Source organism: Schistocerca piceifrons, chromosome 8 (genome assembly GCF_021461385.2).
Source record: "Schistocerca piceifrons isolate TAMUIC-IGC-003096 chromosome 8, iqSchPice1.1, whole genome shotgun sequence".
NCBI lineage: Eukaryota > Metazoa > Arthropoda > Insecta > Orthoptera > Acrididae > Schistocerca > Schistocerca piceifrons.
Window position 1 is genome coordinate 208,407,052 of NC_060145.1, and position 14,228 is coordinate 208,421,279.

Sequence of the window (14,228 nt, forward strand, 5' to 3'; positions counted from 1 at the left end):
CATTATTCCTCGACTACAGCTATTGTTGAGGAATGATGATGAACATATTGAGCATTTCCTGTAAAGAACATCATCTTTGCTTTGTCTTACTTTGTTATGCTAAATTGCTAGTCTGTCAGATGAAACGCTATTTGTCATTCCAAGCATGTGTGTCAATTTGTACCTCTCTATCTACATTATTCCGCTATTAATTCAGTTTTAAAATTTATACTGACTTTTTGATCACCCGGCACAACAACTCTATTAATCCGTGCCGAGCCGAATAGCTGCTTGCGTAAGAGTCAGAGGGGACCAGCGCGTTATTGACTTTCTCAGTCTGTGAAGGTCTTCGCCTTGAATAACTCGTCCAACTTTTCTGACATTGTGATCATTTGTTTGTACATCACATTTACCGATTTCCGTCCCATTCTTCTTCTTCTTCTTTTTATCTTAGTCCGTATTTCTTTAGCTGCTGGACAAATGTTTATTTGGGTTTAGGAAGACACGTGTTTATTAATGATCTGTATATAGAGCCTTGTTCGTAAGCTTAATATATTCTTTTTGTACTTATTTATATCCCTCTTTGTAAATACTTTTAATTTTTCGTTCCATAGATCTTTACATAACTACGTAAGTCGTTATATGCGGCAGTCCATGAAGTTTCTTATGCGATTACCCAGTAGTAATACAGGTTGCGACGGTGTGTCAACACGGCGCGTGCGTTGCTTGCAGGAGCTGCGGCCCGTCCGGCTGTGGCCTCTGCTGGCGCCACTGTGAGTCCCTCGAGCAGCCGGCCGCCCCCGCCCCCGCCTCCGCCTCACTGCGACACGTCGCGGCGCAGCGCCGACCTCCACGCCGAACTGGTGAGTGCTTACTTACACTTTTCCTCGCCCTTCTAGTGGACCTCTGCCTACAACACACTGCAGCGGTACGCTCCGTCCAAAAAGTCCCCACACTGATTTTATTCCTGGCGTACAAGCTACGTCAGTGCAGTTACTACGGTGGTGGCTTCAATTAACATCTGTGGATAACAGACGTTCATTGGACCAATCTGTCGTGAACAGAGAGTCTCGGGCAGCGAACGTGCGGCTGAAGTGCGTCAGCGCTGTTGTGTCACAAATCGCCGTTGAGCAACTGACGGAACATGTCTAACCTACGTGTTCAAGTCATTTTCCAGAACGTTTTCAAGAAGAGAAAAATGTGTTGGAAGTTTATCCCGAACACTTAGACTCCCGAACAGAAACAACGATGCATGGACGCCCGCCGTGACTTTATTTGAGTGAAAAACGGGTACAATTTTTTTCTGGAAAAAATTAACACCGGTGACGAGAATTGGTGTTATCAAACCGAACGTATCACCAAACGACAAAGTACAGAATGGGCCTTTAGCGGTTCGTCGAGACCAAGTATGTTGCGAATGTGGTGTGCAAGTTGAACAACGTCCCAAAGAAGAATTTTCCTGACAGTTTCACATGGCTGAATGAACGTTCTGTGCGATGTGTTGAAACACGGGTGTGGGGAGTGGATCTCAATTTAAATTTAAAGTGTGCCGGAAGCGTGATGGCTCAAACCTGCGTCCGACCTTCCTGATTTAGGCTTTCCGTGATTTTCCTAAATCGCATCAGGCAAATGCTGGAATGGTTCCTTTGAAAGGGCACAGCCAACTTCCTTCCCCATCCTTCCCTAATCCAATGGGACCGATGATCCTGCTGTTTGGTCCCTATCCCCAAACCAACCAACTGTGAGAACTACCATATTAACTTTTCTCAGGCTTTTTTGTCCACTCTCCAATGTCCCAGAATAAAGAACGCTGCCGACATGCCTCAGTTACTGGTTAGAAAATAATTTAATTTTCACGTCTGGCTGCTTCCATTGAACATCTTGAGACGGCAATAATTCTCAATAATTCTCATATGTACAGACTTAGGCCAGGGCACTCCACATAGTCCTAGAGACTTGCGGTCTCATGTTCGATTAATATATCACGCTCTCTCTCTCTCTCTCTCTCTCTCTCTCTCTCTCTCACTTTGTGTGTGTGTGTCTGTGTGGTTTTTTTTTGTGTGTGTTCCTCAGTCTTTTGACTTGTTTGACGTGGCCCATTATGGCTTCCTCTGCTGCGCCTAACTCTTTGTCTCAGAGTAGCAATTATGCTTAACGAACTCGATTATTTGTTGAATGTATTCCATTCGCATTCTTCTCCCACAGTGTTTGCTCTCTACAGCTCCGTCTGCTACCACGCAAATAATTCCCTAAGTATAATACATGTCTCACCATCTGTACCTTCGTCTTGCTAGCGTTTTCCATATATTTATTACTCTATATTTACACTATACTCCTCAAGTCACCTAACGGTGTGTATTTCTGGTACCGCTAACTGATCCTTCCTATCCTGATCCACGCGTGAATGGTGCATGGAAAGAAAGTATGTCGTTCAGCTTCTGTATTAGCTCTAATTTCTCGGATTTTCTCGCCGCAGTCTTTTCGCGAGATGTATGTGATTGAAAGTAATGTGTTATTCGACTCTTCCCGGAAAGTGCTCACACAAAATTTCAACAGTAGCTATCTTTATGATGCGCAGCGCCTCCCTTATAAATCTTCCACTGGAGTTAGTTGAGCATATCTGTAAATCTCTCGCGCCGACTAAACGACCTCTTCATGGATAAGTTACACTTTCTTAAGCTTCTTCCTGTGAATCGCAGTTTAGCATATGCTTTTCCTATAATTTGTTTTATGTGGTCGTTCCACTTAAGGGCGCTCCGGATAGTTACTCCTGGGTATTTTATCGTAGATACTGTTTCCAGCAGTTTGTCATCAATAGTGTGGTTGTACAGCTGTGGATTTCTTTTCTTATGTATGCGCAATATGTTACATTTATTTACATTCCAGGGTCAATTCCCAGAGCCTGAATCATTCATCAATTATCTGGAGGTCATTCTACAAATCGTTATTATCTCGTGGCGTTGCTACTTTGCTGTAGACAACCGCATCATCTGTGAACAGTCTTAAAGAGTTTCCGACATCTTCTACTAGATCTTTTTTTTATTTTGTCATCAGTCTTCTGACTGGTTTGATGCGACCCGTTACGAATTCCTATCCTGTGCTAACCTTTTCATCTCAGAGTAGCACTTGCAACCTAAATCCTCATCCCCATAATGCTCCAAACGTTGTCAGTTTTGGAGAGATACGGTGACCTTGCTGGATTTCGCAAGCGCGAAGACAAGCAGTAGACACTCTCGCTGTGTGCGGGTGCGTATTATTCTGCTGAAATGTAAGCCCAGCATGGCTTGCCATGAAGGGCATCAAAATGGAGTATACAGTATCGTCGACGTACCGCTGTGCTATAAGGGTGCCACGGACGACGATAGGGGTTCTGCTACGAAACGAAATGGCACCCCGGACCATCGCTCCGGTTTCTTGGGCCGCGTAGCGGGCGGCGCTCAGGTTCGTATCCCACTGCTGCCCTGGGCGTCTCCAGACACGTCTTCGCTGCTCATTGAGGCTCGTTTCGAAGCAGGACTCATCACTGAAGACAATTGTACTTCATTCAACGAGATTCCAGGAAGAATGTGTCCAACTGCAAACGGTCTTGTTGGTCTACAGTGGTCAATGGTAGCCAGCGCAAATGGTCCTTATGCTCACTGAGGCACCAATTGCATGTCAGATCGATCATAACGATGGGTCGAGAGTCTAACGACTGCTCTGTGTTCACGTCCTGTCGGCTCTCTAGGTCGAACACTTCCTTCTTGACGCTCTGTTCGGCTATGGTTCACCCATTTCTGCCAACATCGTCGAATAATTACATAGCATCTTTTCAAATGTCGAACGATTCGCCGATTACTTCAACCGTCTATTCTGAGCCGAGTTACATACCCTCAAAATGCTGACACCTGTGTATACCGTTCATGCGCCTGTCTGGGAGGCCCAGTTACTATCCAATAGAGTACGCGGAATGAAATTCGCAAAGACTTTCTGCCCTGGTACCCACATGTTCTGTATTTACTGTCCTTGTCTGCTGCTCGGTGAAATTGCGCTGCAAAATCACAGAGTCATCCATCGACCTCTTACGTTTACAGTTTTGCATTTTCCTTTGATGCCTGAATGAATATCAGTTTGCGACCAATTTCCATAACTTCTTCATGGTCCGTCGTCTTCTTGTCTTACACTTCATGTTACAGCTTCCATCTTATCGCTCTCTTAGGAGCTGTGAAGGCCAGATTGGGCAGAACCATTTAAGCAGTCGTTCCTAACGCGCTCTATATGCGTATGGAAAGGAATGGAAAGAGCTCATTCATGTCTTTGGTAGATGGTGTAGAACTGCTACCAGGCGGTAATGGCACCCTCCACGGATGACGTTAGGCATGGGGGTGAAGTTGTGTTTATGTACCAGTCGGTTGCAGGAAATAAACGCCGTAAGTTGGGTATGCTTGGAGAAAGGAAGGAAGGAAGAATAGGCTTTAAGTCCCTTGACATCGAGGTCATTATAGACGGAGCGAAAGTTCGGAAAATTTCAAGGATGGGGAAGGAAATTAGGCGTTGCCTTTCAAAGGAACCATCTCCGCATTTTCCTTAAATGAAGCAAACCTGGATAGTCCGACGCGGATTTGAACCATCGTCCTTGCGAATGCGATTCCAATGTGCTAACCACCGCGTCTCCTCGCACGGTACGTGTGGAGACGCGACAGAGTGACATAAAGGAATTATTATGCTTGGACGTGCCTATGACCACACTGTGAGTGAAGTTGCTCGATTTGTCGATGTTTCAATGCGGAATGTTCATTGCGTCTAGAAGGAAAGCCCTGTAACACAACGTAACGACAGTGGTCGTAAATACATCCTAACTGACGGGGAATGGAGACTAGTCTCACGCCTTGGTTTCAATGCTGACAGGAGCCGCCGATTAATACAAGTCTATGTCAGTCAGTTTCCGATCGAAAAGTGCGAAGGGCAATTGACATTTGTAGTCGGATACTTCACAATAGACCACATTTAATAGAAGCATATGAAGCTGATCGTCTTCATTGGTCCAAATGACGCTCATTACACAGACGACCCAATGAAGTGCTTAACCCGCAGGTTGGAAGTGGTTCTGTGAAGTTTCTCTTAGCGTGACTTGGGCCTACACGTTCAGGCAATCGAAGACATGAACAGAATATTTATTTCAACATACTCAGTTAACACTTAATGTTGCCCATTTTTTCGGCATCTTCATGGCGAATATGCTGTATCAGTCCTATCTTCCTAGCCAACAACAGTCTGTTCACTGACTGTACGCGTACATTCTTGGCGTGATGACTACTCAGGCATCTTATCTCAACGCTATTGACCTGCTATATCACCAGTTGTTAATTTCATAGAAAACGTTTGGGACTACTTTCGAAACTATACAATAAACATCCCTGCAGTCTAGTATCTCTTTCCTATGTAATCACCTATAAATGGCATCAACTGAATATGCGTTATCTGAAGAAACTTTCATACTCCCACCTTCGCGGAGCTGAGACATTATCGAGGCTAGAGACCGTTTTAGAGGTATTTAGCAAAGCGTCTTATAGAGAGAACTAACTTTTTTGCCGTGTGCGTGGTTAGCGCACAGTGGAAAGTAATCTCCGCTATGCATTTCACAGTGTTTTGCAGAGAATGAATGCACAGGCTGATATGGTGCTCTTTGGTTACTTAATATGTACCCACTTCAGTGTGTTAGTTGATTTTTCTCTTCGTCTAACAGTCTTCCTGCAAACACGTCACATAATTTATTACCTGATGTTTTCTGCGTGGTCGTAAATCCACCACTAAATGGGCTACGCCTGTAAGGATACACTAACCGTTTTGCGTCCAAGTGTCCTCAGTTCAATACCTGACATGCTGCCCATGGGAAAATAAACCGAACGGCTAAAACATTATGGCCACTGCTCACCGCTACGTCGGTGCCGCATGGTGGCGTCGTGGGCATGTGACGTGGTAAGGAAAGTATGCAAGCGGAACAGAGACGGATGTGGAGAACACGCTAGCGAAGATATGGGCTGCAAGTGGGGAAATCCATTAAGATTAGCGACTCTTATAAAGGGACAAATAATTATCACAGAGAGCCTGTGAACGAGTATCTCGGAAACGATGAAGCTGGTCGAATGATCACGTGCTACTGTTGTGAGCATCCACGGAAGGTGGCAGAAGAACAATGAGATGATGATGCTTGGTTTGTGGGACCCTCAACTGCGCGGTTATCAGCGCCCGTACAAATTCCCAACCTTTGCTCAGTCCAAACTCACCACTTTAATGAATGATGATGAAATGATGAGGAAAACACAAACACCCAGTAATCTCGAGGCAGGTAAAAGATCCCTGACCCCGCCGGGAATCGAACCCGGGACCCCGTGCTCGGGAAGCGAGAACGCGACCACGAGACCACGAGCTCCTGCTGGAACTACGAGTCTACCACTAGGCGCTAAGTGGTTAGACAGCAAGGACTCTTCACAAAACGTGAGGTTCGGAGGCTTTTGTGCTCCGTAAAGTAGGATAGTATCTCTGCACGCAAAAATGTTTCGGAGCACACTGTCCTTGGTACATGTTGAACATGGAACTCCGCAGCAGACGACCCCTGCTTGTTCCCATATTGACCCAACAACGTTGAAAATAACGAATGCAGTGGGCAGGGGACAATCGGATGCGACCGAGTTTCATTGAAAACCTGTCAGCTCTTCGGATGGATCACATTCTTGCTACACCTGGTCGATGGTCGTCTCCACAAATGCCGTTATCGAGGCTCCAAACATGCACCGCGCCAAGGCGCAGGCTGTCCGCAGCATTATTCTATGAAAAACATTCTCCTGCGCTTGCATCGGACTTGTGGCATTAATTGAAGACATCATTTCAACTGTGGACCACCTGCATCCTCTGTGTTCCCTGACGTCAATGTCATCTTTCAACAGTGTAATTGTCCGTGTCTCGAAGCCAGAATCGAACTACAGTGTTTTGAAGAGCATGGTAGTGAAATCACATTGATATCTTAGCCACCAACGCCTGGTGCGAAACCGATGGAACCCTTCTGTGTCGCTATCGGGTGCTATCACCACGTACAAAAATCAGCGGTAATTACATGAGCCGTGTGTAGACATCTGACGCCACGTACCTCCACAAACCTATCAACAAATTGTAGAATCGGCTCTGTATTGCGTTCCAAAGATAGACCAACAATCTATTAAGCAGGTGATCATAAAGTTTTGGCCAGTCATGGTATGAATTACTTTCTCGCTCTTACCATATATACTTGAAAAAGGTACTAAACAACATAAAAACATACTACTCCTATATTTATAACGATTCTGCAAATGAAGTAAATATTTATGTTATGTTGTTGTGCACACTGTCCTCAGTCACCAATAAAAATATCTGCACTCAAATCCCTAACACACTTTGTATGTAAAAAGAGGGAAAAACAACCTTCATTAGGATGTGTGGTTACGACGTAACAGTCATCAGCACCACTTATGCAATTCATTTGAAAATCAGATACTATACACATTGTACGGTTTAAAATACCTCAATTTGTTACTCTACAGTTTGCCGTGTCTAGAATAAAAACGCAAGCGGTTTTCGACCAGAGTTTCTCATGCAGAGGCTATAAACATAGCATTCTGCCTTAGAAACAACATATCAGCTCATTTCTAGGGGTATGGGGCAAACATTGCATGCGACAACAAATAAGGAAGCGCGCGGCACACTGAAGCGCAAAACGATGGCATCTTAATGAAATCGCTCGATGTCTAGCGACGAGGAAATGAAATTCTCTGCTCATAATGCCGCAGCTTTGTGAGCACGATTTAATATGCACCAGTCTGCGACAGAACGCGAAGATTGCCGGATAGATGGAGCCTTGCTCTGAAATCATGGGAACACGTCGGATATAGAGATTGCTTACCTGTCACGTCAGAACAAAGTAGACTCTTGAGAAGAGGGCCCCTCCGCATAACAACTAAATTTCAATTTCTTCGTCCTAGCTAAAGTGATACGCTTTTATCTGGATAAAAGAAATATAGCAAGACGATGCGGGGAAAATATATAGCTGCTGAAGTATATTTTAAGAAGTCCTTTGGAGAACTCCGTTTGCTCATCTAACACTTTTTTCCCTCGAGTTCTAATCCTTCTAGCTGTGTTGTCGTTAGCGAAGATGCTTTGTGCAGTAGGCGTTCTCACAGGAAAAGGAAATGCTATAGCTAGCAGCGACACCGTATCTCTTGGTGAGATTTCAGCCAGGATCTCAGTCTCAGTATCTTATCACTAACTATAGTAAAATTCTGTCTGTGAAATTTACTCGTAACTTCCTCTAAATATTATAAGGAAAAGTCAGATGAGAACGAGCCAGACGGAAAAGAGTAAGGAAACTTCATTATTTCAAAAGTAATTGCCATAGCTGTTATTACATTTATCCCACTGTGAAACCAGAAGGCCATTGCCTTCATGGAACGATGATTGCACCGAAGCTAGAGGCAGCTACATATTGCCAAGGTTGTTTCGAGAACGCTGCAGAAATGTCGCTGGGAAGCCCTTACACAGCCTCCATACAGTCCCAATCTCTCTCCATGCGATTTCCATATTTTTGAGCCCTGAATAAAGACATTCGTGGCCACCGATTTGCTCCGGACAAAGTGGTGCACGCCAGGCTACAATATTGTAGTTCCTTAGGCAACTGCAAACATTTTCACATGAAGGAATGACTGTCTTGTATCACAGTAAGATAAATATATTAAGTTATGCCGATCACTTAAAAATAAACAGTTTACTTACTTTTTTCCGCCTGTCTCTTTTTCATTTGACTGGCCCTTATATTTAGCAAGAGAGGCAGCATGTCTTTGTTGGCTTCACTATGTAGAGTTACGTGAGGATTACGACGTGCTTACACAGTGACCAAACATACCCTTAACGATACGCACCAGTTCTTCGATCGACTCATGCTGACGGAGGTTGAGAAATATTTAAACGACACTGGAGAATATATTGTATGTACCGTCCTCAGGAGTTAGATCAGGATAGGTTGAAACTTTCGAATCTTTACTTTTTAAGAGTTGTTCTGCTTTTACCGACTTATATAATTGATTCAGTGTACGCTACTTAACGAAGGACGCTACTTCGATGGGTTTTTTTTTCTGGGGTAGTTTTTATATGAAGCGTTTAGTCAACTGCATTCTCTGGGTGTAAAGTTGTGCTTGTTATTAATATATGATTGACAAGTTCCATTCACTTGTCCTTATTTTGGATGTTAATATACATGGTATGTAATTAAATTTGGAGTTATATCACTCCATGTTGAGACATCAGTATGAGTGTCCACCTATCGACTATGAACATAGAAGATACAGGGACTGGGCAAAAAAAAAAAAAAAAGATAACACCAGAAGAAATGCACCCTTGAACATAAATGCAGATACTAGTTAAACCTGCAGGTTGCGCTGTTGTATTTGAGCACCAACGGCACATATTCAATGTCCTCAATACGTCGCATGTTTCAGTCGCGGTCAGAATAGCGTTCTTGGTAGTTGTGAGTGCGTTATGTTGGACTAATCAAAAACGAACGTGGGCAAATTGGTGGTAAACAAGGTAGCCGAAGTGTTTGATGTTTCAAGAGGCACCGTATTGAAGATTTATATACCATGTAGGGAAAATGAAGACGCGGAAAGAGGTGTGTGTTGACTGATCGTGAAGGACGGTCACTGAAGACGATTGTAACGAAAAATAAGAGGACGGTCGCCGCAAAAGTCACGACAGAACTGAATGTCGCACGCGCCAACACGGTCTACATAAAAGCGACAAAGGGATCTTTGTAAACAAGAAATTCAGAAACAACTCATCAGTGATGCAAATGCCCGTTGCAGGGAAACATTGAACAGTGGAGCAAAGAAAGAAAGTCATTTGGTCAAACGAGTATTGTTTCGCGCTGTTTCCACCTTCCGACCTAGTTATGTCCTAAGAGTGAAACATCGCAGGGATCCGATGATGATCTAGACAGCCATATCGTGGTAATCCATTGGCCACACGGGTACTCTGCAAGGTCGCATTTCTGCCAGTGATTGGGTGACTATTTTGGCACATAAGGTCCGTCCAATGGCACAGTGTTCGTTTCCCAGTGTCGATGCAGTGTTCCAAGACGAGAGGACCTCTGCTCACACAGCTCGTGTCATTCAGGACTGGTTTTGTGAGCACGAGAACGAAACTGTCGCATCTTCCCGTCACCAGGTCTCAATATTTTTGAGCCTTTGTGGTCGACTTTGGAGAGAAGTGTGTGTGAACGCTATCCACCTCCATTGTCATTACCTGAATTTGCCACTATTTTGCAATAAGAACGGCATAATATTCCCTTGAAAACCATTCAGGACCTGTATTATCCCTTCCAAGACGAATGGATGCTGTTTCGGACGCCAACGTTTACCCTACAGCGCGTTAGTCGCCTTGCATAATACATCTATGTGTACGCTATCTGATTTCCTGCATTTCATACTCGATTGGCTCGACAGTCATATGCTTGTCTGAAGATAGAGCGATAAAACAGTAAAAGTGATAACATATTTTATACATAAAGAGAACCGGTTGAAACGTGAAATGTTCAGATCTATTACATTGCTTTAATATATTTGCCGTGGCGTTCCTTCAAGAGTGTAGTAAAAGTATTTGGTAATGGTCCTCCAATAGGAGATATGCGTTTAATTCTCTCTAGCTGTAGACGTAGCCATAGAGCTTTATACGACGCAGTAACTGTCGTTTTGGCTTGCTTTACAATAGCGATGTGGCTCTTCTACGTGAAAAGTCACTTATTATACTGCCGGGAAAAAAATTAGTACACCCTTTTAGAGGTATCCATGTCACTCAAGATTTATTATTTTAACAGTGCATATGGTGTACATGAAATGATTATATTTACAGATTAATAGCAAAGTGGTTCTGACATACCAAGTATCGACCCATTCTGAAAGCAAACATATTAGTATGTGGCGTAGCCTCCACGGTTGGTAATGCTGGCATCCAGTCGATCTTAAAGATGACGAATACTGCCCTGTGATACATATCACGCCTGCTCTACCTATTCACATAGTTCGGTAAGAACTGTTGCTTGACGAGTCGCTCGAGTCACTTCTCGTCCCATCATATCCCAGATGCGCTCAATTAGAGACAAGTCCGGAGATTGCCCCTGATCAGGGAAGTTGCCATACCTCTTACAGAGCGCCTTACTTCACGGACAGTAGGTGGGCGAGCATTGTCCTGTTGGAACAGCAGATCACCTCCCTGTTGCAACAATGGCAGAAAAACGGGTTTAACAACGTTCTGCACATACAGAGCGCTGGTAGCGTCCCCTCCAGAAACGGCAAAGCTGAACGAGAGTTGTAGATCATCGCACCCCAGTACATAAGACAGAGGTATCAGAGTTCACGGACGAATGCACTCCACGAGACAGCGCATACCCATCACCTGCGTGCAGGCAGGATGTTTTCATTGCCAAAGAACACGGCGTGCCTTTCCACCTCCCAAGTGATCCTCTGATGGCACCAGTCGAGCTGATAAGTGGTTCGCAACAGCTCGTGTTGACACGTCTGAGCTCAAAATTCTTCATCTGTACTGTGGTTTCTGTACGACCTGCCACTGCTGCTCTTACATCACGACGATCCTGGCGGGTGTCTGTGCTGCGTGGACGTCCAGAACCTCGTCTACGTGTATGAGAAAGTTAACGTCACCATTGATGGCAACTGATGCAACACGTACAATTTGTATGGCAATTCTCCGAAAGAACCTTCCCGCCACATAGGAGACCAAATTTGACCCCTTGCAAACTCACTCAGTTGGCTGTATGAGGCACGAGTGCCTCTCCGCGGCATAATTACCTGCTTGCTTCACACGTTTGCACCGCACTGAGCCTTCTGGCTGTGAGCATACCTTGTTAAAGTGTAGACACAGATGACACTCTTGTAGCAGTGTCACATTGCTATCTATTGGCGGACAAGTTGAAACTATTATCAGTACATCTACTATCCCCTAGGTGGCATGTGCCGTCATGGGATCAAAATCGATGTTGTCTTTCCAGGTGTACTATTCTTTTTTCCGGCAGTGTAAACGGGTATCAGAGAAGTGTTTACACTCGAGACAATACGGCGAGTGGGCCTGTACCGATGGGGCAGCGAGAAGGGCCTCCGCAAAGGGTGCAGCCACAACAAGGTGCAAAAACTGACCAGAAGCAAGAGAGAGAGAGATGGTTTAATAACTAACAGGGAGAGGTACTGAGACTTTCTACCCCTCGTGTACCTATTTCCCTCGGCCTACGTTTGTGCACACATACTGTTGTCATAGCGTCATTTTGTCCGAACACCATCATAAAGAAACGACTACTACTGAACAAATTTCTATCGCTAACAAGGTTTATGTGCTAACATTTCACTTAATAATTAATTATTAATATATTATTAATTATTTAGCGCCAACTATTAGTCCTACAGAAAAAATTAAGACGACCTTTTTCGTAGGAAACTGAATGTAGTTAAAATTTGCAATGAATACGTTTTCGTTAGAGGCCAAAGTTTCAGAACTATTCACCAAAAATGTACAGAATTGACCTTCAAACACGTTTTTCCGGAGTAACTCGAAAACCTTGGTCTTCAGAGTAAGCACATACTAGTACAAAATTTAACTTCTTTAAATTTCCTACCAAAAGGTTGCATTCATTTTTGCTGTAGGATTAACAGTTTGCTTGTACTAATGAGAGAATATGAAAATTCGCACGTGGTTTTTGAAGGCCAGATATCATTGCAGGTTGCATAAAACATCGGTAGGGACAGCTAAATCAACCCTTATATGATAGTGAAACTACTGTACAGTAACTGCCATAAACAATAAGATATCGATATTTTTTACTTCAAGATTTAGAAAGAGTATTTAATTTGTAATTTATTTATTACAATGCTAAATTTGAATTGTTGTGTGCAACATTTTTAGTTAGTAAAATTCCTTTTTTAATACTGCTTTATTTTTATAAAATTTATTTATAGAATCATGGAATATGTTAAATCTGCGTAGAAAAAACGCAAAAAGTTGGTTTATGGGGATTGGTTGTCGGAGCGTGTGGAGTGTAGCTTAGGCAGTTCTGCGTGGAGTGCATGTTTACTTCGGTAAGGCATTGATTGCGAATACCTACAAAAAATCTTTGACTCCCGAGAAATTTGGTGCGAGTGGTCTCTGCTTATATGTCTATGAGATTACCAAACTATTATTTGAACTCTGAAATCATGAATTACTCTCTAGATAGCTGTTGTGTTTAAATGTCAAGCCTTCTGCCCTAGCAGCCAATGAAATGGTCGGTGTGTCATGTGACTGAGATGTCAGACTTCGTACAGGCCGATGGACTGGCAGTCGCGCTCTGGAGGTGCAGTACTTTGCGGTACAGCATATATAATAGCGGGCAGATTGTTGGGCATTCCATACCAGGAGTCTTTGCACGCGATGGGCTTTCAACGTACTAACGCGTCAAGACTGTTTCGATTCGAGAAAGTCCATCGTGATCAAAGTCTAATGTAATGAGCAACTACAGGGGCGACCGTCGACTACCGTCGATTGTGACAGTGGAGAGGCGAATCACAATGCAGATAAATCTCCCTTCATTTCATTACTGGAGACCTACTGGTGAGCGGCCATATTACTCAAAACATATCCTCATTACGGGACACCGAGACTACAGATCTACCTGTGTACCTCTGCTCACCACATGACACACGACACAGAAAACAACACGAGCTCTAAGCACGGCAAAGTATCTCCTGGACCGACGAGTCGTGATGCTTCTTGATACGCGCCGATGGCAGGATAAGAGTAAGTGTGAAACTATGACAATGGAATCACTCTGTTTACCAAGAGAGAGCGTTCAGGCAGCTACTGGAAGTACTCTCGTGCGGGGGACACTTATATGGAATGAAATGGTGCTCTGGGTGCATGTGAGATCGTAGCCTACCGATAAAGAAACAAAAACGTACTGTCTGGTCATGTGTATAACCTTGTTCGCATAAGGCACCTTGCCTACGATGCATCATCCCATGCCTCCTGAAATGTGCTAGAATTGTTTAAGGAACATTTCACTGACCAGCTAGGTCAGCTTGCATCAGTTGTATCGAGCAGATACAATGCGGCATCGAGTGAGATGAGCTCGGCTTGAGGCCAGCTCTGTGAGTTATGTGCAAAAGTTGAGAGGAAAGCTGTGAAGAGTCATGTGCAAGCCTTCTGCG

General features: G+C 44.0%; 1 protein-coding gene across 1 annotated transcript in view; it reads left to right on the forward strand.

The window, feature by feature from the left end:
- The first annotated feature begins 790 nt into the window (after positions 1-790).
- The window catches only part of LOC124712215 (peripheral-type benzodiazepine receptor-associated protein 1-like), a 388,653-nt gene continuing 375,215 nt past the window's right edge, over positions 791-14,228 (forward strand). The window contains exon 1 of the mRNA XM_047242510.1: positions 791-842. The gene's annotated coding sequence lies outside the window, so the exon portion shown is untranslated. The remainder of the gene's footprint in view (positions 843-14,228) is intronic.